Here is a 21,899-nt window from a genome sequence, read left to right as displayed (position 1 = left end):
TTTCCAAATTAGGATACAGGCAGGCACACGTCTCAGAGGAAGGGAGCGGATTCTGATAGCTGCTGTATCCCAGGTGAGACTGGTACTGACTGAGGGGGTTTTAGTTTTGTTCCAGAGAAGTTTTCGTACAGGGAGGAACAGCCTCAGCTGAACAGCTGTGCTTTTAGGGGCCACATACCAGCAGAACCTGCTGTGCTGTTGTCTGAGTGCTTCCCCTCAGCTGCTCCAGCTTTAAACTCACTTACAGCAGGATGGAGCAAGGGAGATGCTCCAGCAGCCATGAATGATCTCATCTAGGGGAAGTGGAAATAAAAGCAGCATGTTTTACAACTCTGTTCACACTGAATAAATATCAATATAAAATTCAGCTTGTTTTCACATGATAGAGATCTCATGAGAAGGGGCCCAAGAGCATTCAGGATCCTGGAAAAGGACTGCTATGCTCAGGACTTAGAACTTCAGTAGGTGCTCCTGTGCATACATAAATAAACTTGCAGTGCATGCACACTAATAATATTTAGAATTTGTAAGCATCAGTAAACTACATCCCCTCCTGGTATCAGTACTAACAGGTATATTTCTCTGTATGCATATTTAATCCCATCTAGTAACAGTATTGCATGCTCATGAATAGGCACAGGAGGCTGCTAGGACATTAGTGTCTTCCCGTCGTATATTAGTGTATGTACTTTCTCTGTAGCATATCATTGCTTAATGTGCTTTTATAAACCCTGTGTATTGCCTTTGAAATTCCCTAACCAGGATGAACATAATGTGTACATTTAGTTTCAGCTTTCTTTTTATGTTCTTACAAGTGTCATGGACAGTCTCACAAGAGCTAGGCCAGCAGTTTTAAGTTCTTTTGTCTCTCGTGTAGAGATCTACAGCAGAAGCTCATTATCATTATATCTTTCTATGTATTTATTGGTTGCTAATAGCTTTATGCAAAAAGTGTTGCTGTAGCAGTGTTTCTGAAACTGTGGCAACTAGTATTGTGTTTTGCCATATATTTTTGTCCAGCATCTCCTCTTTTCACCTCCTCACTTGAAGGGACACATATGAGAATTATTCCAGACTGTTCTAGCTGTGCCCACCAGTTCAGAATTTATAAATGTAATTAAATTGCTTGTTTCTTACAGAAAATACAAATACATCACTTCATTGATATTTTACTTCTTTCAGCGCAATTCCATCTTTTACCATACTTTCTTGCATAAGAGCCTTACACTGCATGCAGCAAGAACCCCCCAGAAAAGAAAGACCTGATTTTAGAACTACCACCCGTACTTTCTTCTTTCAACCAAACCAAATCATAGCAAACAAAAAATATTCTTAGAAAACTTTAACTTGTAACAATTCCTTTAATATTCACTTAAACTGAACAACAAGAAAGTTTATTCCACATCCATAATTTTAATTGTCTACCTTGTATAGTCATCAATACTAACCTCTCCTTTCTCTATTGTTGAACAAACAGACGGCTGTGATTCTACCCTCCACATGAACAAGAGCATTCATTAATTCACCTATGTAATTCTTCTTTTTCTAACTTCCAGCCTATATGGCCTTTCTCCTAGAAGCAAGGTACTTGGCAATCAAAGGGATATATTAAATCCCAAAGAAGTCACAAATAACATATTAAATGAACCAAAGTATGAAATGGGAATTAACATAAGCAATGTTATTCTTTCTTTTGTTAGGGAGAAATTGCAGTTTGTGTCTTTTGAATCATTTGTGGTAGTGATATGATGTAGACTTGGATAAAAATGTTTTCAGTCAGTACCCCAGTTCCTAGGCAGTTTATTGTTTGATAGCTTTTACTTTGCAGCCACAATGCATTTGAAATAGACAGTGGTGATGGACTTCAGTTGAGTGGGAGATGTGAGTTCCACCATCTAAGATGCATCTAATGACACTGATCCTTTACATCCTGAACACTTGTTTTAACGCTCAGGGTATTACATATTCATGGATAACACAACAAAATAGCATTTTAATTATCCATAGTTAACTTTTAGTGGGTCTTTAGCCTTTTAGCCTACATGACTAGATGAATCTTGGTATTGTTTTATAGTGAATAGAAGAGAGACTGCGCACATCCAAAATACAATTCCTTGCATATGCCATGCATGAAAGACAAAATGAATAATCTTCCAGAGATGCTCTCCCCAGAATCTAACTTTTAAAACTGGAGGAAATAAACACCACAGTACAAAAAAGAACTTAGATGTCTGAGTGGGGAAGCTATTCTTTTGCACAGGATTTAGTTCAGAAACATGCATTTTTCAATACCCTTAAAATAGGAAAATGAAAAAATCTCATGTATCTTTCCTTATTGCCTATTGTGTGCCTTGGAAATCCTCCTACACAATGTTTTTCTTGTGGTACTCTCATATCACCATCTCCAGCAAACCTCTGCTTTTCCTAGGTGCAGACACTGAAGCTTTGGGTGTTGTAGAACCCAAAATAAAGAGGTACAGTGCAGCTGGAGATCCAAATGAACAAATGAAAAGGTTGAACAAACGGCCAGTAGAGCAATAACCCTGCTGCAGAGCTTGTGAATATTTCAATATTACCAATACACCTAAGTGAATCTTCTTTTTTAGTCCAGGTCAGTTGCCAGCAACCATGAGCCAAATTAAGTGAGGAATCTGCACTTTTACTGAAGGTGTTACACAAGGACAGCCCTCACCTGTAATGACCGTAACCATTTCTGTTTTACCATCTATGGGTAGAGAAGTGCAGGTGCTTAAGAAGAGAATTAGTGGTAATACAGACATCTGCTTGGTTGGGTCTCCTGAAAGCTCTCTGTAAGCCTGTTGGAACACACAGTCAAGCCTTGAGCAAACATTTCACTGATGCAGCCAAGTGACATCTGGGGATTCAAAACAGTGAGTAAAGTACATTGGACTGAGAAATATCCTTACTTCAGCAGCATTTGTTTATAACTTAGGCATAATATATGATGCAGTTTCTGAGATGTGTGATTTATCCAAACATCTAAAAGAAAGACATAACATTGCCAGAAGCTTATTCTGGGGTGTCAAAGCAGATTCAGGGTTTTGCATTAATGGTTGACAATGCTGGCTCTTTTGCTGAAGAAGCTGTCTGTGCTTTTCAGAGGATATTCTCAAAAATAAAAATAATAACAAAATCTCTGCACTGGAGAGATTTTATCTTAAAAGCAATTACAGAGAGGCTTCTAGGAGTCTTGAAAATAACATATATTGCAAAACATTGTTTATAAGAGCATCAAAAATTAGCACTGCTGTACATAGTGTTTCTTGCAGAAAATCATACAACATGATTACATACCTCTTGATAGAAGGTGTCATCTCCTGTGTTATGACCAAATTTTAACCTGGATAATTACCTTCTGCTTATCTAAATTCCCCTCACAATTTCAACTGAACAATTTCAACCCTAGAATGCTGACAAATGCAGTGTTAGCATAGTTCTAACTACAGGTAGTTGCATTTGGCCATTACTTTTGAGAGAAGTTTCTCTTTCACAGAATATTGGTTAAATTACCTTTATAAAGAAAGGTGATGTCGAATTTTTGCTACTTTTTTTAAAATTTTTTGTTAAAAAAAACATTTTCCACAAAAGCTAAATAAATTTCTGGTAAAATCTCTCCAGGGCTATGATAGAATCCCTGTTGCTGGAGGTTTTCAAGATGCAATTGGACAGTGTTAGATAATGTCTTAGATAAAGTGAGGTAAGTGACTTTTTACTTAAAAGTAGGATGGAACTTTTTTACATGGTCTGATAGTGATGGGACAAAGGGAAATGATACTGAACTAAAAGAGGAGATATTTAGATAAAATATTAGGAATAAATTCTTTACTCAGAGGGAAAGACACTGGAACAAGTTGTCCCTTCCCTGGAGGTGGTCAGTGCCATAGTAGATGAGGCCCTGGGCAGCCTCATCTAGTGGATGGAGGTTAGAAGTCGATAATTCCTTCCAAGTCAAGCCATTCTATGATTATGATTCCATTCTTCTATAATGATATCATCCAGGCTCTCTTTTCCCATGAGAGATTGGACCTGATCATCTTGTGACATCCCTTCAATCTGGGCTGTTCTATGATTTGTGGTAGTGACTTGAAGTAATGATATATAAGCATAAACCCTTCAGATACATGAAAATTTTCATTTCTTGATTTTATGAAAGAAGCTATTGAAAACAACAAACAGTTTTTTATGAAGTCATACCCTGTTCCCTGGTTTAGGTCTTTTTCCTTCAATCAGCCCAGATTTCAGATAGTTGACAACAAATTCCTGTATATACACGCATTTGTGCTTCATTCTCCTATCTTATATGATGGTTTTTCCACACCAGTTCTGAAAAGCCAGAGGTTATCAGATGAAAAAGATGTAGGAGAGAAAATGCCATCCATCATGTAAATAAAAATCAGGACAGACTTTAGAGTGCAGAAGGAGACTGTGCTTTGGCACTTCAGTACTCTACTTCAGTTTTAGCCACAGCTTTACATATATTTTGAAATAAGATGTGCTATTGAACTACATATCTTAACCACGTTAGTACAATCATCAGTTGAACTGAATCTAGTATTAAGAAAAAAGTTTATTTATAAGAAAAGATGTAGCACCAAGAATGTTTTAAAGAATATGATTTTGAACTCATAAATTCAAATAAATTAAGAAGCAAACAGAAATGCATCAGAAGAAAATGAATGTCTCCCTTAAAGCAAATAGTCTTAGGTCTGGCCACCACAAAGTATGGAAATTAAAGGCAAATTATGACTGCTGAAAGCTACCAATTATAAATCAACTGCTTCAGTGCATTTAACAAAATAGGAAAGCATCTCCGAACTATGGTCTTGCAAAAGGCCTTCTTCAAATTTCAAAATGCATGATCTTCCATCTTCACATGTTCTAAGGACCAATGTTTTAGGACAGAGTTACATGAACTTCATTCATTTAACTTCATTACCCATGTCAAATGAAGTAAAATCTCCAAAGATTAAGAATATTATAAACTTTAAATATAGTCTTCATTTGACTTTGTTAACTTACAATTAAGTTTTCTATAATTAAATGCTGACAGGAACACACAACTTAAATACAAAGGACTGGAGAGTACACATGGAATACTCAAAAAGACCCACACAAAGGAAAAACAAAAGAAAAATATTTAGAAACATTTTAGGACATTCATTTAGCAACCAATGAGCTGTCAAAATGTATATTCATAAAACTTTAATGTTGTTCTGTGATCATGTATCAGAGTACAATTCTTTCAATTTCCTTGCAGAAAAGCCAAATGTATATGGTAGATTTGGGTTTCTTGGATCCACTTTACTGGGATAACATAGCAATGCAATAAGTTACATATGGAAGGGAACTTATCCATATGTAGCTTATTCTTGATGAGAATGTAATCTTGATTCCTAATCTACACCTGGATCTACTCTTATTGTTTTGTTGTTGTTGTTGTTTTTCCCAGTAAAGAATCTCTCTCGTGTATTTTCTGCCTCACATTCTGAATTTTGACAAAGAAGTGGCCTCCCTTAAATTCTTTTAATAAAAATAAGAATAGCTCTCTACTTCTCATGTTCCTAACTGATTAGTAGTTCAGTTTCATCCCCTGACTTTTTCTTCACTCATCTGGCTATGTTTAAACAGACTAAGTTATACGATATCTCTACAAGGGCAAGTCAGGCTAATAATTTTATCTATGTTTAGTTGTTTCAACTGTAACAAATTTCTTTGCCTTACTGGGACTCTTTTAAAGAGGCATTAATTCAACATTTCTGAGATGCTGAGAAAAATGAGTTGATGAGCTGCAGAGGGAAAACAAAACAAAACAATACAATACAACAAAAACAAATCAACAATAACAAAAAAAAAAGCAGAGTGCACGAGCATTGCTGATCAGGGCTTCTTTTACCACTCCACTAGCACTGCAGAACTGAAAGTTCTACTGTACAAACAGTGAGGAATTATATGTATCATATTCTTTGCTGTCACTCACAGCTAAATTCTTAAGCTCCAATAACTGCTGTCATCTGCATACTCTCTACAGGGTCAGAGTGATTTTGCACAAGTCTTAATGACAGTTTCATAAACAATCCAATCTACTTTCATATCTCAGAATGAATGGGTTGTGATCTAGTAGTTATGGGTTTCAGCAGCACATAAGTGAAACATTATTTGTTGTTTATAGTTACTTTTCTGTTAAATAGAAAATTATACATTCTTTAAAAGAATAAGTTGGTGGTATTCCAACTCAGCAGTGACTGACATATGCCAATTTACTTGTCAATATCTTCAACATATGATTATTAACATTTTCCTAACTGAATTAGAATTTTTCTCACAAAACAAGATTTAGTAACATCTCCTCAGTGCTATGAACATGTCTTTACTACAAGATAGGATGAAAAAGACAAGAGAAGACAAGAGAAGACAAGAGAAGACAAGAGAAGACAAGAGAAGACAAGAGAAGACAAGAGAAGACAAGAGAAGACAAGAAAAGACAAGAGAAGACAAGAAAAGACAAGAAAAGACAAGAAAAGACAAGAAAAGAGAAGAAAAGAAAAGAGAAGAAAAGAAAAGAGAAGAGAAGAGAAGAAAAGAAAAGAAAAGAAAAGAAAAGAAAAGAAAAGAAAAGAAAAGAAAAGAAAAGAAAAGAAAAGAAAAGAAAAGAAAAGAAAAGAAAAGAAAAGAAAAGAAAAGAAAAGAAAAGAAAAGAAAAGAAAAGAAAAGGAAAGAAAGAAAGGAAAAGAAAGTAAAAGAAAGGAAAAGAAAGGAAAAGAAAAGAAAAGAAAAGAAAGGAAAAGAAAATCTACATTTATTCATTGTCATATATATAATTTAGCTTGGGTAAACTGGAAAATGCTTTCAAGAATCAGCTAACATGAAAAGCATTCTTGATAAACATGAAGCCTCTTTATAATTTATACTGTTGGGGTTTTTTTTTTGTTTGTTTGTTTGTTTGTTTTTTCCAGCACTCTGCAATGTGTTCTGACATAGCAGACTATGTTATGATTTAATTTTTTTTTTTTAAATTAAAACAAACAAACAAACCACTATCAAACAAGATCCTCCAAAAAGATAGAAAGCTGTTGAAACACAACTGAAAATGTTTGGTAACTTAACTGTATATCCAAGTTTAAGCTATGGAAAGCAGGCATAGTAAGTACACACATTTATTAAGCTTTCTAAACTTTCCGAGTGTCAGTCACATACTCTATCAGATCCAGCAAAGAGGTAAAAACTTAACTTCTGAGAATCTAAGAAAAATAGAGTTAGGAGCTTCAATGTCTTTTGGTTATGGAGCAATACAATGAAGAGTTTTTTAAGCTGTGGAAAACATGAAGGTAAAGGAGAACGAAAGGATTTGGAAAAAGTGTATAGACCTGCACATTTTTACTCTTGTGAGCACTTCCCAACTTGCAGAAGCTGAAATATTGACATTTGATTCATATTTGGGAAGGGAACTAACACTTTTTGTTGAGGTCAGCTGTCTTCAAGGGATGCAGAAACACGTGCAGGTCTCCGGGCTACAGGTTAGTGGAACAATTTTGTTCAGCCACTGTCAAAACCACTTGATTGGCTGTTCTGTGTAACCTCACCTGCTTGCTTACATGTAGCAGTGTGCGGCCAACCTATCACCATGCAAAATATTAACAAGGTCACAGTAGTTTAACACACTCCTATAACTCAAAGATTACAAAAGACATTAAAATTCTGATGTCCCATTCATAAGGAAAAGATTGTAATGAGAACAGAGAATGGCACAACATTAATTCATTTTGTGACAAAGAATATAATGAGAATGGGAAATAGTACAAACATAACTCATTCTTGTTACAGCTTTAAGATTGTAATGTCATGGTTCATATCACATACTTAGGAAGAAAAGTATGGCAGAAGAGTTGCAATGTTAAACGTAGTTAATCTGAATTCTGTACACACTGTTATATATGCAATATTAATACACAAAAATGAAACATTATTTAGAAATGATTTGCTAAATTGTTATAATTTCACTGTAAGTATTTGTGAACACTTTTTTAGTACTGCTTATTTGGAAGGCTGCATTATGTCTATACTTATTAACAAAGCTCAAAATCTTTTAACTCATATATATCTTTAAAAATCAATTACAATTAAAAATAAAAATACAGAGGAATAGATCTGTGTATCTCATGACACACATTATTAATCTGCCAACACAGTTATGTTTAGGCTGTACAATGTCCCCTTTAGTCCATACAATGAAATGAAATAAAACATCATATAAGAAGTAGTATATTTTCCTCCAGAAATTACTGAATAATTGTTGTTATCATAGAATCGTAGAATTGCTCAGGTTGGAAAAGACCTTAAAGATCATCAACTGCAAGCTAACCATATTGCCCAAACCTTATCATATTGCCCATTATTATTATCATTATTATTGCTCCTCTACTTGGCACTTAGCGATGTGCAATGTCCTATCTAATGCAGCAGACTTTATATAAGCATTTAACTTATAAGACACTAAAATATTTGACCATCTGAGAACCTGCCAAAACTCAGAGCGAATGTTCCATTCATTAGGTGATAGTCGAGATTAATATATCAATGAGTTTTGTTTTGATTTTTAAAGTAAAACATTAGCTTTGAGGTCATTTCTGTTAACTGAAAACTGAAATTTTCTCAAAGACATTCCCAATATATTAAAATTCAGAGCCAGTGAGTCATTTCAGTATAGCAGTAATATCACTAGACTTTATCTACCTACTTGGAGAGAACTTAGAGAGATTTATCACAACAAAAGTGAGATTTCATTTCTTTTTCTTATCTCTAAAAGGGAAGTTGTAGAATTATATGCATCTGTGAAGTTGTACCACATGAATTAGATTATTTGTTTGTTCAGAAGGCCACTCTTTCTCAAAAATCATAATTCTGTTTTCACTGAATTGGCCAAAGGATAAAGGAAATTGCCTTTATATGGTTACTACTCTTTCTTACCTGGGTAGATATATTTGATTCTATATTTATATATGCAAGTACTTTCCAAAAATTGGTAAATATGTTTTTATAGGGCTAGCTACATTTTAGTGTCCATATTACAACCAAGTACATTGCCAAAATGAGATGGGTGTAGAGACAGGGAGCAGAGGAAAAAATGTGATTGTTTGAGGGATGTTATGATAGTTCTGTATGCATAATACATGCATCCCAGGAGGCAATTGTGCATCTGTTACATATATTTATGTATTTCTACTTGTATTTTTGGAGATATTTAAGATTTATGGTGATGGATTCTTTCCCCTTAAAGACAATAAAAAGAAAATATGCAACAAGGGTATGATTTTGTTAGTGAGTGAAGTGAACGGTGTGTGAAAGTAAGCTCTGTGAAGGTTAAGAAATTTCTATTTTAACACTTAGTTGCCTTTCTGCAGTGGCTTTGAAAATACTTTCAAAACAAGACTCTAATATATTTGATCTATGTGCAGCTAAAGTATGTTTCTGTTCATTATAATGACTGAAGGAGGGTAGGAAAACAATTGCTAGATATTAAAGACTAACACAGAAATGATGAAGACATTTTGTGAGCAAAAAGAAAAATCCTGAAGTCTCAGGGATTGAAGAAAGCGATGATAGATGAATACAACACACAAGGGTAAAGAGACAGAAAAGATAAAATGGCTTAAGAAGATAGACAATTTTATACATCTAACTTAAAGAAACAATACGCTGTCTGGTACTGTAATGACATCTCCTGACCACTGCATTTTCTATGAGGAGATAGATGAGCCTTCTACTAGTTTTCATTATACGGCATGTATTTCTCAGTCTCCGTTACACAGGAAATTTGAAAAACCACCTTCTTCAGAAAATTCTTAGATTTATTTGGAGGGCAAAGGGTAATATTTCTGCTGTTTAAATTTAACTCTTAGGAATGGTGACTTTCTTGGAGCTTAAAAAGACCACTTGCAGAAAAAAAAAAAAAAAATAGCCTGTTACAGACAGACTCCTACACCAAATGAACTGCTCATCTTATCTGGGATGTCAAATGCTATATATAAATTTAAAAGGCACCAAAATTTCAAGATAGATATGGAGTGAATCCTAAAAGTGAAAATATAAATTTGATGTACAACATGTTCTTCTTGTCTTCATTATTTCAAAGTAATTTTCATTTACCTGAAGAAAAGAATTAATTGAAATTCTTAATGTAAGTTGATACTCCAAAAATGTAAGTGAAAATACTATTTCTACTATGGGATAAAATCATATTTTCATATACTATCATTGATAAATCTCTAATTACTCAAATTTACCACAGTTGCAAAGAAGAAGGCAAGCAGTTAACAAATTCTACTTGATTGACAAAATGCAGTTTGTAAAAGAGATCCATATTCAAAAATAGGAAAACTCTTACCAATAATGTTATACTGCACTGAAAATTACATTCACAAATAATATATAATAGCACATTTACCAGTTTAAATTTTCAGTACAGATCTACCCATAATTTCCTAGCTACTTCCAAAAATGATGTACTAATATTATGCATTTAACAAATAATATGTAACAAATAATAACTTTGCTATCAAGAAAAAGCAATGCAAATACTTTATTGTTATACCTCGTCTCAAAACCTGGCAATATATGCTTTATCCTTATAATCCGTAATGAACTACAACCCTTAATGAATAACTTCATTTAAAAGAAAATGTTTTAAACAACAAAAATCAAAATATCAACAAAAGATATTAGACAAGCTTGTTAGCCACAGACAAATGCATTATTCTGAGCTGAACTAATCATTTTACTCACAATTTTTGTGAGCTGCAGTCCTAAGTATTGATACAGGTTTAGTCCAGCATTATTTTATGCTTAATGAAATAATGTGTCAACATTTATTTTACAGAAACAGGTAAATTCACAAATATTTGAGGACATAACTTGAGGAAGAGAGAGAAGCATATCTTTACTTAGGCTTACCAGTTGAATTTCTGACCACCTAAGAAAATTCTCTCTACTGGAATAATTATGCACAAGCAAAAGCCCTAGAAAATCAAGTATTTTTACATTAAGCATTTTCATATAATTTCCTTTGGTGTTGTAATGAGAGCTTAGGTCATTTTAAGTTAAGAAAACAATAGGAAATTTACAGACTTGTAATTTATCAGCTTTTTTGAACAGTTGTGCAGGTTATATATATATATGTGTGTGTGTGTATATAGCTTTGGAAGTGCTACAGAAGAACAGTATTCTCTGAAGATTCTACATTTTGTGAGGGGTCAGAGGGAAAGACTAATTTTGCCCATTATGTAGCTCCATAAGCAGAACCAAGTTAATTTTGTTCACTTTGAAACTTTGATTTTTCCAGCATTTTTTAAAAATAGCTCCATTCATCAGTAGAAAGTAAATCAATGGGTTGCAGTTGAAAATAGCTATTGAGGATGTTTAAGCCATACACTTAATTGGCATGTTAAAAGTTAAAGAGTCAGAATCAACTCCAGTACATAAAAATGTATCAGCGCATAAACCATAGCACTCTACTCTGTGGCTCAAGAGGCATCATGCCATCCACTTCATCAATCATGTGCATGCCCCAAGTTTCAACACTTGATGGTTTGCAGCCATTCTTTGTACTTGCTCAACTATAAGAACATAAAGGTCTGTCTGCAGTTAACTTCTGAATTAAATTAAGGAATTTATCTCAATTCTGAAACATGAATTTTTCTGGGCCTTCTTGCTTATTTTAGCAGTCTCAAGTTTTCTTATTATGTAATCAAAATTGGAGCTCCTGGCACAGTTCAAGCAACAGTTGAGAAGGATAATTCTGGTATTCACAACAACTGTACCTCTATTATAGTTAACAGTTATGATGGCTCATCATGAAAGAAGACATCTATTCATTAGAAAACAAATTAACACCATACCTAATCAGTAAACTCTACAGCATTCATGATGCAGAAATAAATGACTGTGCATCAACATTAAAAGGCTATTTAAAGTAAAAAGTGAACACCAGTGGAGTGTTCTAGCAAGGAGAGAGACAGAGAGAAGGAATGAATGAACAAATGAAGGAACAAAGGAGAGGAAATAAATTCTCCAGATGTTCATTTTATTTTTTTTTCCCAAGGAAATAAAATCTTGATCAACAAATGCTGTTTTTGAGTTAAGAGGGCCATACATCACTTCCAAAAATTCTACATTCACGTGTGTATCCTCAAGTGTTTTGAACATAGAGGGGGTGAAGTATCCCCCACCCTCAATATCCATGGTACTATGAGAATGTAGCGTACTGCAGTGAGAAGTAAATGATCAGGACATTTTGGTATGAAATCAGTAGTCACTTGGCAGGCAGTGAGACTTTAGTTTCATTTCCTTGCACATAAAGATCTGCTGTGAACTAGAGAGACTAAGAAGGTTAATACCATTCATCAGAAAATAAGAATATGCTTTATTTACTATCCTATACACTGTTCTGAAGATTGCCTTTTTCCTTTTTCTTGTAGTAGCTATACTGTTTTCCTTGTTCCACTTTTGAGAAAGAGGATCTACCTAGAGGGACAGAAATCTCTCATTTGGCGTGAGGAAGACAAGATTGTTTTCTTCCATCTAGTCAGGATGTGCCCTTTCTGGCTGTACAAACCTGTCCAAATGGAAACAGTCTTCCTCATCTGAGGCTAGGTGATCATCAATAGCAAGTGTTCAAGATGTCTAAAATAGGTGACATCGATCTAAACCAATAATTAGGCCCTCAATCACTTGTTAGACTGTTTACATATTTTATCTAATAACTACTTCATACAGAAAAAATCCTTCTACTTTTAATTATTCACTTTGATTCCTTGTTCTATCCCAGCTAATCCTATTTTCTTAGAAGCTCAACAGCACCCTTCTTGAGAGTCTAGTTTTAAACTTTCTCATATTTCACCTGCACTGGGTGGGAAAGGTAAATGCTCCATGACTGATCCCAGGGATCTGAAGTGATGTATTTCCATCCTAAGTAAGGTATTGCATAGATTGTTTTTTCCCTGGGAGCCCCAGGTAAACAGGACAGGTTTTCAGAGGCGAGCTACTACAACAGCAAAGGAAATTCTAGCTGTTTGGCATTTGTAACTCATATGACCTGATGCTTTACATCTGATTGGCAAACACTGTCAAGAGTTTGCAAAGACTACAAAGACAGCATTGAAAATGGTTAGCACTACTGTAGTTAGGAAAATACAAAGCGCTGCAATAATCTCTGAGCAGTGTCTGAATGAATAGTAGCTCTGGCTAATATAATACCAAGAATCAGATGTCTTCTTAAAATCCATTACGATAGTATTCCCCTTAGAATAGTAGTTAGTTTCATCAATTCATAGCTTTATGACCTAGCCAATTAATGTGAGTAATATCCTGACTTCCGCTCATAAAAACAATCTTTCTCTAATGCTAGTATAATTTGGAGATATAATACTCAAAGAACTAACTTTCTGATCACCAAGGATGATATTCCATAAGAGCTTATGTAGTATTACACAAAACCTGGATCTCAGAGGTGATGAATTTCTTTTTGAAGACATATATTTGAATAGCACCCACCAAAAATAGATAACACACTTAAAATACATAGGGAAATCAGTATTCTGTAAAATACTCTGTACCCAATTTCTTCAAACAAAGATGGTGATACTGAGATCTCCAGTTTCTCTACATATTGCTGTAATTTGTTACACATTGCCTTGGTATAGATTACTTTGGGAGAAGGTACTTCAGGGACCCAAAAGGATACCAGTGGGCTTTTTGTGTAGCTGCCTTGGAGATGTAGGCCATTGAACAGCTGTCTACCTTGGCAGGTCTCTCAAAGAACCCTTCTGTTTTGGGGTTGCTAGGAGTAGACAAACAGTGCAACAGTGGCAATATCGCACTGATCAGGACTCCTCTATTCCCATTCATCAGATGATTCATCAACTGGAGAACTAAAGATTAATCAGCAAGACTCGCTCACGCTTCAGTAGTCCCATATGGCCAATGCAAAATCCAATGGAGAGTGAAGATTAACAGTGGACTATCGAGGCCTGAATGAAGTCACACCACTGCTAAATGCTACTGTACCAGACATGGTAGAACTCCAATATGATCTGGAGTCCATGGCAGCAAAGTGGGATGCCACAAGTGACATCGCTAATGTATTTTTCTCAATTCCTCTGGCAGCAGAGTGCAGTCCACAGTTTGATTTTACTTGAAGGGGTGTCTGGTGCACATGGAATCGACTGCTTCAGGGTTGGAAACACAACCCTACCATTTGCCCTGAAACAAGAGGAAGTAAGGTCAAGCGACCTAAACAGGAGATCCAGATATAAGGAATAAAATGGTAAGATGGACATTGTCAGATCCCCATGGATGTGATCAATAAAATAACTGCTAGAACTCCAACAACTAATAAAAAGGAAACACAAGTGTTTTTAGGTATGGTGGGTTTCTGGAGAATACATATTCTGGATTACAATCTGATTGCAAATCCTCTCAATCAAGTGACTTGGAAGAAGAACATTTTCACATGGGGCCCTGAGCAACAAAAAAGCCTTTAAGCAAATTAAACAGGATAAAGTTCATGCAAAAGCTCTTGGACCAGTCCAGACTTGACAAGATGTAAAAAATGTGCTCTGCCTTGCAGCCAGGGTGACTGGTCCCACTTGGAGCCTCTGGCAGAAATCTCCTGGAGAAACTCTAGGTCAACTCTTAGGGTTTTGGAATCAAGGATAGAGAGGATCCAAGGCTTGCTATATTCCAACTGAAAAGGAGATATTGACAGCGTATGAAGAGGTCCAGGCAACTTTGGAAGTGGTTGGTACCAAAGAGTAACTCCTTTGGGCACCCAGACTGCCTGTTCTGGGCTGGATGTTCAAAGGGAGAATTTCCTCCATGAATCATGCACCTGAATAAGTGAGTTGTGCTGATCACACAATCGGCCCGAATAGGGAATCCCAGCTGTCTAGGAATCTCAGGAGTGATTATGAACTGGCCTGAAGGTAAAGATTTCAGAACATCACCAGAAGAGGAGGTGACATGTACAGACGAGACTCCACTATACAATAAGATGTCAGAAAATGAAAAGTGTCCAATTTGCTGATGGGTCCTGTTGCATAATGGGAAATCATTGGAGATGAAAGGCTGCCATACCAAGTCCCACATGATGAGCTGCAGAAATTACTGAAGGAAAAGTTGAATCAAGTCAATTTGTAGATGTGAAAGTCACCCAGCTGGCTAAAAAGCAGTGCTCTACCTCTACACTGACTCCTGGATGGTGGCAAATGCCCTATGGGCTTTTGAATTCTATGTGAGCAGTTTGAGCAGGGAGAGCAAGGAGGAAGACTATCTATGTTCACTTGGGAGACTGACTCACCTATCAGCTGCCTCCCAGACAAATCCAACCATGGTCTCCACTAGGCAGAGTGATGTCACAAGAAAGAATGTGGCAACTCAGACAGAGTGCCTGCCTAAAAATGCGGTGGTTCATGTCTCTGGCTGCAGAGAGTGCCTAAGCCTGTGAGTGCTGGTGAAAGGTGGCAGGGATTCCACCTGCATCAGGTGTGAGCAGGTGGATGATCTGCTCAGTGTGATGAAGCTCATGGAGGAGGTGGAGAAAATAAGAAGTACTAGAGAGTGTGAGCAGAAGATAGATTGCTGGAGTAACTATCTGCTGAACTTGAAATAAAGACACTGGGGGGATATACCCAAATGGTGGTGGACATCCTCCCTTGCCACCGTCAAGCAGAGGGAAGCAATTTAAGGAAAGAGTGGAAGCAGGTCCCAGATCAGCATCACAGGCAGCCCCCATTCAAACCTACCTTGGTTCCCCAGGTTCCCTATGTAATAGGTTTGAGGTTCTGAAACTTGAGGGAGAGATAAGTGAAGATGTGGTGGGAGGCCCACCCTTGAGGTTGTCCAGGGTGAGGCAGTCTAGTCCATGCCTCAAGACCACCTCCACCAAGAAGGACAGAAGGGTGATTGTCATAGGGGACTCCTGGCTGAGAGGAACAGAGGGCCCTGTATGTCAGCCTGACCCTACCTGCAGGGAAGTGTGCTGCCTCTCTGGGGCTTGGGTCAGGGATTTCTAGAAAATGTCCTGGTCTGATTCGCTCTCTGATTATTATCCTTTATTTACAATTCAGGCTGGCAGTGATGAAGTTGCTGAGAAAACCCTGAGGATTATCAAAAAGGACTTCAGGAGACTGGAGTGGGTAGCTGATGGAGTGGTCATGCAGGTTGTATTTCCCTCTGTCCCTTCAGTGGTAGGGAAGGATACTGAGAGTAGCAGGAAAACATATCTCATAAATGTATGGCTCAAAGTCTGGTGTAAATGCAAATTTTGTTTTTTGTTTTTTTTTTTACCTTGGGGCAGTTTACTTGGCACCTGACCTGATTGCTGCAGATGGGTCTCACCTGTCCCAAAGGGAGAAACAGATCCTAGCCTAGGAGCTGTCAGGGCTCATTGAGAGGGCTTTAAACTAGGTATGAAGTGGGAAGGGGATAAAATCAGGCCTGCGAGAGATGAGCCTAGCGGAATAATGACGGGACTGGAGGTGAGATGAAGTGCATCTACAACCAATACACATAGCATGGTCTATAAATAGGAGAAGTTGAAGACCAGTATGTCAGGCAGACTATGACTTTAGCTGTCATTGCAGAAATGTGGTGGGATCTCTCCCACGACTGGAATACTGCAATGGATGGCTATAAACTCTTCAGAAGGATCAGGCAAGGAAGGGGGAGTGATGGTGTGGCTGCCTGTGAGAGAGCTTTGACATTGTTGAGTTGAGGCTGGGAATGATAAGATTGAATCTCTATGGGTAAGGATCATTAGGAGGCACAACAAGATGGATACCCTGGTAGGGTCTGTTATAGGTTGCCTAACCAGGGTGAAGAGATGGTTGAGGTGGCAGAAGTTGCCATCACCAGCCCTTGTTCTCATAGGGGACTTCAACTTCTCTGATACATGCTGGAAATACAGTGCAGCGTAGAAGCCTTCCACCGGAGTGCCAGCCATGGCAAACCAGCAGACTCACCAGCACTAAATGCAGTGTGATGATCTGCTCTGCCCTGTACTGGCAGCGCTGGTTCTGCCCATGTCATGTTTCCAGGCTGTTAACAGGTGCCCTTGCACTTATCGCTCGCTGCACAGTGAGATAACAAGCCTCCTCGCTGTGCAGTCTTGTGAATGGGTGGCTTATGGTTTCTCCATGTTTGAACAGCCCAGGTGATGCACACACACTGACTCCATCCTCTCCATCGCTTGCTGCGCAGCAATGCATGGTGGCTCTCCCTGAGGCTTTTGGTGAGGCCATGGGTGCGGTCACTGTTGCCCTGGCAACATGTAATCTGCCTCATGTCAGCTGCTCTCTCCAGAGCTGCTGGGCAGCTCTGTTATCTCAGGGTTTCCCTGGTAAAGGAACCGATGGAAACCATCATGTACCTCGCAGTCATTTGCTGTGGTTTTGGTTGGATCACAGACCTCAATGATCAAGGAAATCTCTGGATTGATGGTCGAAGGTTAACTGTATGAGTTTCAATAGGGCCAAGTGTTAGGTCCTGCATTTTAATCACAACAACCCCAAGCAACCCTACAGGCCTGGGGAGGAGTGGCTGGAAAGCTGCCTGATGGAAAAGAACCTTGTGTACTGATGGACAGTTGGCTGAATATGAGCCAGCATCCTGGTTTGTATCAGGAATGGTGTGGTGAGCAGGACTAGGGAAGTAATCTTGTCCCTTTACTCAGCACTGGTGAGGCCTCACCTCGAGTACTGCGTTCGGTTTTGGGCACCTCAGTACAGAAATGACACTAAGGTGCTGGAGCAGGTCCAAAGAATGGCAATAAGGCTTGTGAAGGGCTTGGAGAATATGGCCTATGAGGAGAGACTGAAGGAACTGGGGCTGTTTTGTCTGGGGGAAAGGAGGCTGAAGGGAGACCTTATTGCTCTCTTCAAATACCTGAAAGGTGCTTACAGCGAGAGCAGAGTTGGTCTCTTCTCACTGGTGACAGGATAAGGGGAAATGGCCTCAAGTTGTGCCAGGGTAAGTTTAGATTGGATATCAGGAAACACTTCTTTACAGAAAGGGTTGTGAAGCACTGAAATAGGCTCCCCAGGGAGGTGGTTGAGTCACCATTCCTGGATGTGTTTAAAAACTGTTTGGATGTGGTGCTCAGGGACGTGATTTAGTGGAGGGTTGTTAGAATGAGGATGGTATGGTTAGATTGTGGTTGGACTCAATGATCTTTAAAGTCTTTTCCAACCTGAGCAATTCTATGACTTCAATTAAAATTCACAATTAAGGAATTGATTTAGTTTTGGCAAATATTTTTTTCTGGGAAAAAAATTTAAAAAAATTTAAAAAAAACAGGAAAAAAGTACCTGATGAAAAAAATCCCAAACTCAACACCAAAATAAAGTAAATGATAGTGGAAAATAATTTAAATCGCTTTGCTGTCTTTTAACAACTTTCCAGTCAATTCTCCCATTTTTCTACCTTGTATTGAAGTTTATCATTCTGCATTTCTCTGAAAGTAGCGCCTCCTATTATTCCCATGGAAGTTATAACAGTTACAAAAAGCACAAGATCACCATTTAACAGGGCAAATTCTCAGCTACAAACCACTCTTTTTCAACACAGTTACCAGCATTAGCTATGAACTATTGTCAGTGATGAACAAGAACCTGCATGCCAAGGTTGTAAGAATCTGGATGTGGTTTGCCTTTTACAGTACTGTACCCTGCTGAAATGCACCACTACTGAAACATCTACTGTTTTCATATTCACTGTTTGATCTCCATAAGTGTTGAGCAAGCACTGATGAAATGTCAGTGGTGCCATTTTTTCTGCATGGAGGAATTCAGTGACACATATTTCCTTCATATGTTTACATGTCAGATGGCATTTCATCAAACTGCCACTCTGCTGCCATCTCTCGCATGGCAACAGAATGTAAGCAAATGTTGTTGGAAAGGTTCAGCCTCTACTGCCATACCACCAACATGTTGCAGGCCAACATAATAAACTAAGAGGCATGACTTTTGGAGCAGACTTTCTATTTCATATTACTTATGCTATTACCTTGATGTAAAACTACTAATTCTCATGAGCATTTACAGTGCAGAATTTAAGAACTTGAATGTTAGACAGAAGTTTTCTGCAAGTTTCAGCTTTTATAACTATGTATGGAATAGATTTACCTGAGTGTATGTAGCATGAATAGACAAATGAATGACAAGTCTGTCTGAAAATATCTTCAGGCATTATAGATCAATAATTTGGAAAGAAAACCTATTATAAATGAGAGTAGGAAAATATGAGCTTCATCATAAACAAAACAAACATTATAAATAATCTGAAGAAAAGAGCTATGGAGCTATCAGCAAATGAGTTTATTTAAACTTCTCTTTCTTATCTGTACCTTTCCGTATTAAGTTCCATCCTTCCCCTTTCAGAGAGAAGCAAACCCAAAGGAGCTAGCCAAACATCTTCGTAATTCTGCCAGGCAGAGAGGGATATGAAATATGTTTCTGATAGAAGAAATAGCCAACAGTAAAATACAAGATCTTTACAGAGGTTCTTGTTAGTTTGTTTTGTGTTTTAATTTATTAAAATGGAAATCTGTGTGCGGGTAAGGCTATCAGGAGCCTCATGGTTCTTGCACTTGACCGCATCATTTTGCAGTTTCTCACACAACGATGTTACTTAAGTGCAAAAACAAATTGTCTTATTCTTTCATTTTCCAAGACTTATCTGTGACTGATAGAAGAGAAGGCAATTCTACCCAAAATCCGTGAATATACAGACTTTTTCTTCCTCCTCTGAGGGCTTCTTCTATTTTAAATATGGGTGGATGGAGTGCTTAGAGAGCATATCTACCCAGATTTACACATTGAAAATATATTAAATATGTATTAAAAAATGAGTACTTTGAGCCTGTTTATTTCTCTATATGTTCACACGAATATGTGTTTTCCTACCTGCCTCTGCTCTGACAATTTATTTCATTTTCAGACGTATCTGATCTAGTCCACGTGGGAATCACCAGACATCACAGAAGCGTCCTCACCTCTTGGGAATCTGATTGCCTCTTTTTCTTATGCTGGTTCACTTTGTCCTCCAAGTAAGAATTCAAATGTCAATCATTTTTTGTTCAATTTCATGGGGAAAAATCACAAAAATGGCAACCAATCCAATTGCAAATTACTTGATGAATCTTCTTTGAAGAGTTGCCAATAATGCTAATCATCAAATGGTTGAATCCAGCTCTGTAGAAATGCATTTGTGAAGAACAGCAATCTCTGTGACTTTGACAAAGGAACTGCTGACTTGCCTCACTGTTTGTCTTTTGATGTGAAAGAGCAAATCGATTTATAGAGCTTTTGCTTGCAGATGTAGGATATGATTAGTATGCAGAAAGACCTTTCTACAGTGTCATTTGTTTATTTAGCTGCCTCTGCACTCAGCCCTGATTGTGTATACTTAATTAATGTATACAAAGCCAAAAGAAGTAAAATCCTGGAACCGTGATCATAGAATAGTGTACCGCAGGTCATTCGTCACCATGAAAATGCTATTTATATTTTATTGGCTACAAGGGAGAGAAATGCATACATTTAAAAAACTGTTTCAAAAAAGCCTTTATGTTTGCCAAAAGCAGTCAGTTACAGTTACACCAAAAAAAGTCAATGAAAGCTGTTCGATTTAGGTAGGAGCTTCTTTTTTCCCAGTGTTTAAATTTTTATTCCAAGCAGTAGTCGAGTCTTTATAAAAAGTATCTCCGATGCCTTCCTGAGGTCAAAGTACTCTGTAAAACATCCTGAGAGACCTGAATCATCCCGTTCTTCAAGGCCTTCTCATTCTGTTGTTTGGAAATTTTAGCTGAGAAAGAGTTTAAAGAGGAAGGCAAAGGCACTAGAGACCTTCATGTCAATAATGAATGATCAATAGAAGTCACACACTAGAAAATTGACATTCAGTCAGCAATTCTGTGTTATTCATGCACATTTTACATTGTCTATTCAGGTTTGTTGTGGGGAAAGTACACACACATAGAAAGGCAGAAAAAAAGGTGGAAATAGAATATAAAATAATGGAATCCAGAGTGACATCTAGTGACATGTTGCATTAGAAGTATGAACATTTAATTGCTTAAAAATACTGATTTTACTAGTCAAACAAATTACAGCTTTCCAGAAAAGTTACTTTTAATGGTGTTACATAAGTTTCAACCAAATTGCTTTCTATATGCTTACAAGACTGTGTTCAAATTATCATTAAAATGTTTGCCTCTGTCGGTTATAAGCATCAACTCAAAAGGCAAACAATTTTTCCAACAAAAGCACTTTGTAAAGTTAATGTCACTAACGTTACAATGCTTCTTGGCACAGACTTACCTTATCAGGAACTTCCAAACCTTATCTGGAAGGTCTCACATTCTTTTATCCTTCATCCATGAACACTGACTCAAAATCATGATCTACATTTTCAGATCTTTGTGTCATTTCTCAAAATGGCTGATCGCTGTCTTCAAAGCAAATTGCACTTAGCCTTCTGCTCTAAACTTTCCCATTGTGTTAACTAGGAGATTCTGATCCCTGGATGTGATGGAAGAAAGCAAATTATTACAAAGCTGAAATCCAGAACATTCTGTCTTTAGTTCAGTCTTCACCAAATACTCAGACAATGTTCTTTAGTTCTATGGAACAAATTAGTAAAGGCAATTCACATTATTATTATAAGAATGAAAGTGATCTGCAAGGAATGTTGAATAATACAGTGCTGACAGGAATTCTGTACAAACCCCTAAATACACTTTTTAGACAGTGTTAAAATGCTTGGAGAAGTCATTTGAAATTCACTTTGTTGATATTATGCTTCATTTAATAGTAAATAATGGAGAA

The sequence above is a fragment of the Tympanuchus pallidicinctus genome, unplaced genomic scaffold, assembly GCF_026119805.1.
Source record: "Tympanuchus pallidicinctus isolate F22 unplaced genomic scaffold, pur_lepc_1.0 scaffold6, whole genome shotgun sequence".
NCBI classification, from domain to species: domain Eukaryota; kingdom Metazoa; phylum Chordata; class Aves; order Galliformes; family Phasianidae; genus Tympanuchus; species Tympanuchus pallidicinctus.
This window is presented reverse-complemented; position numbering follows the sequence as displayed.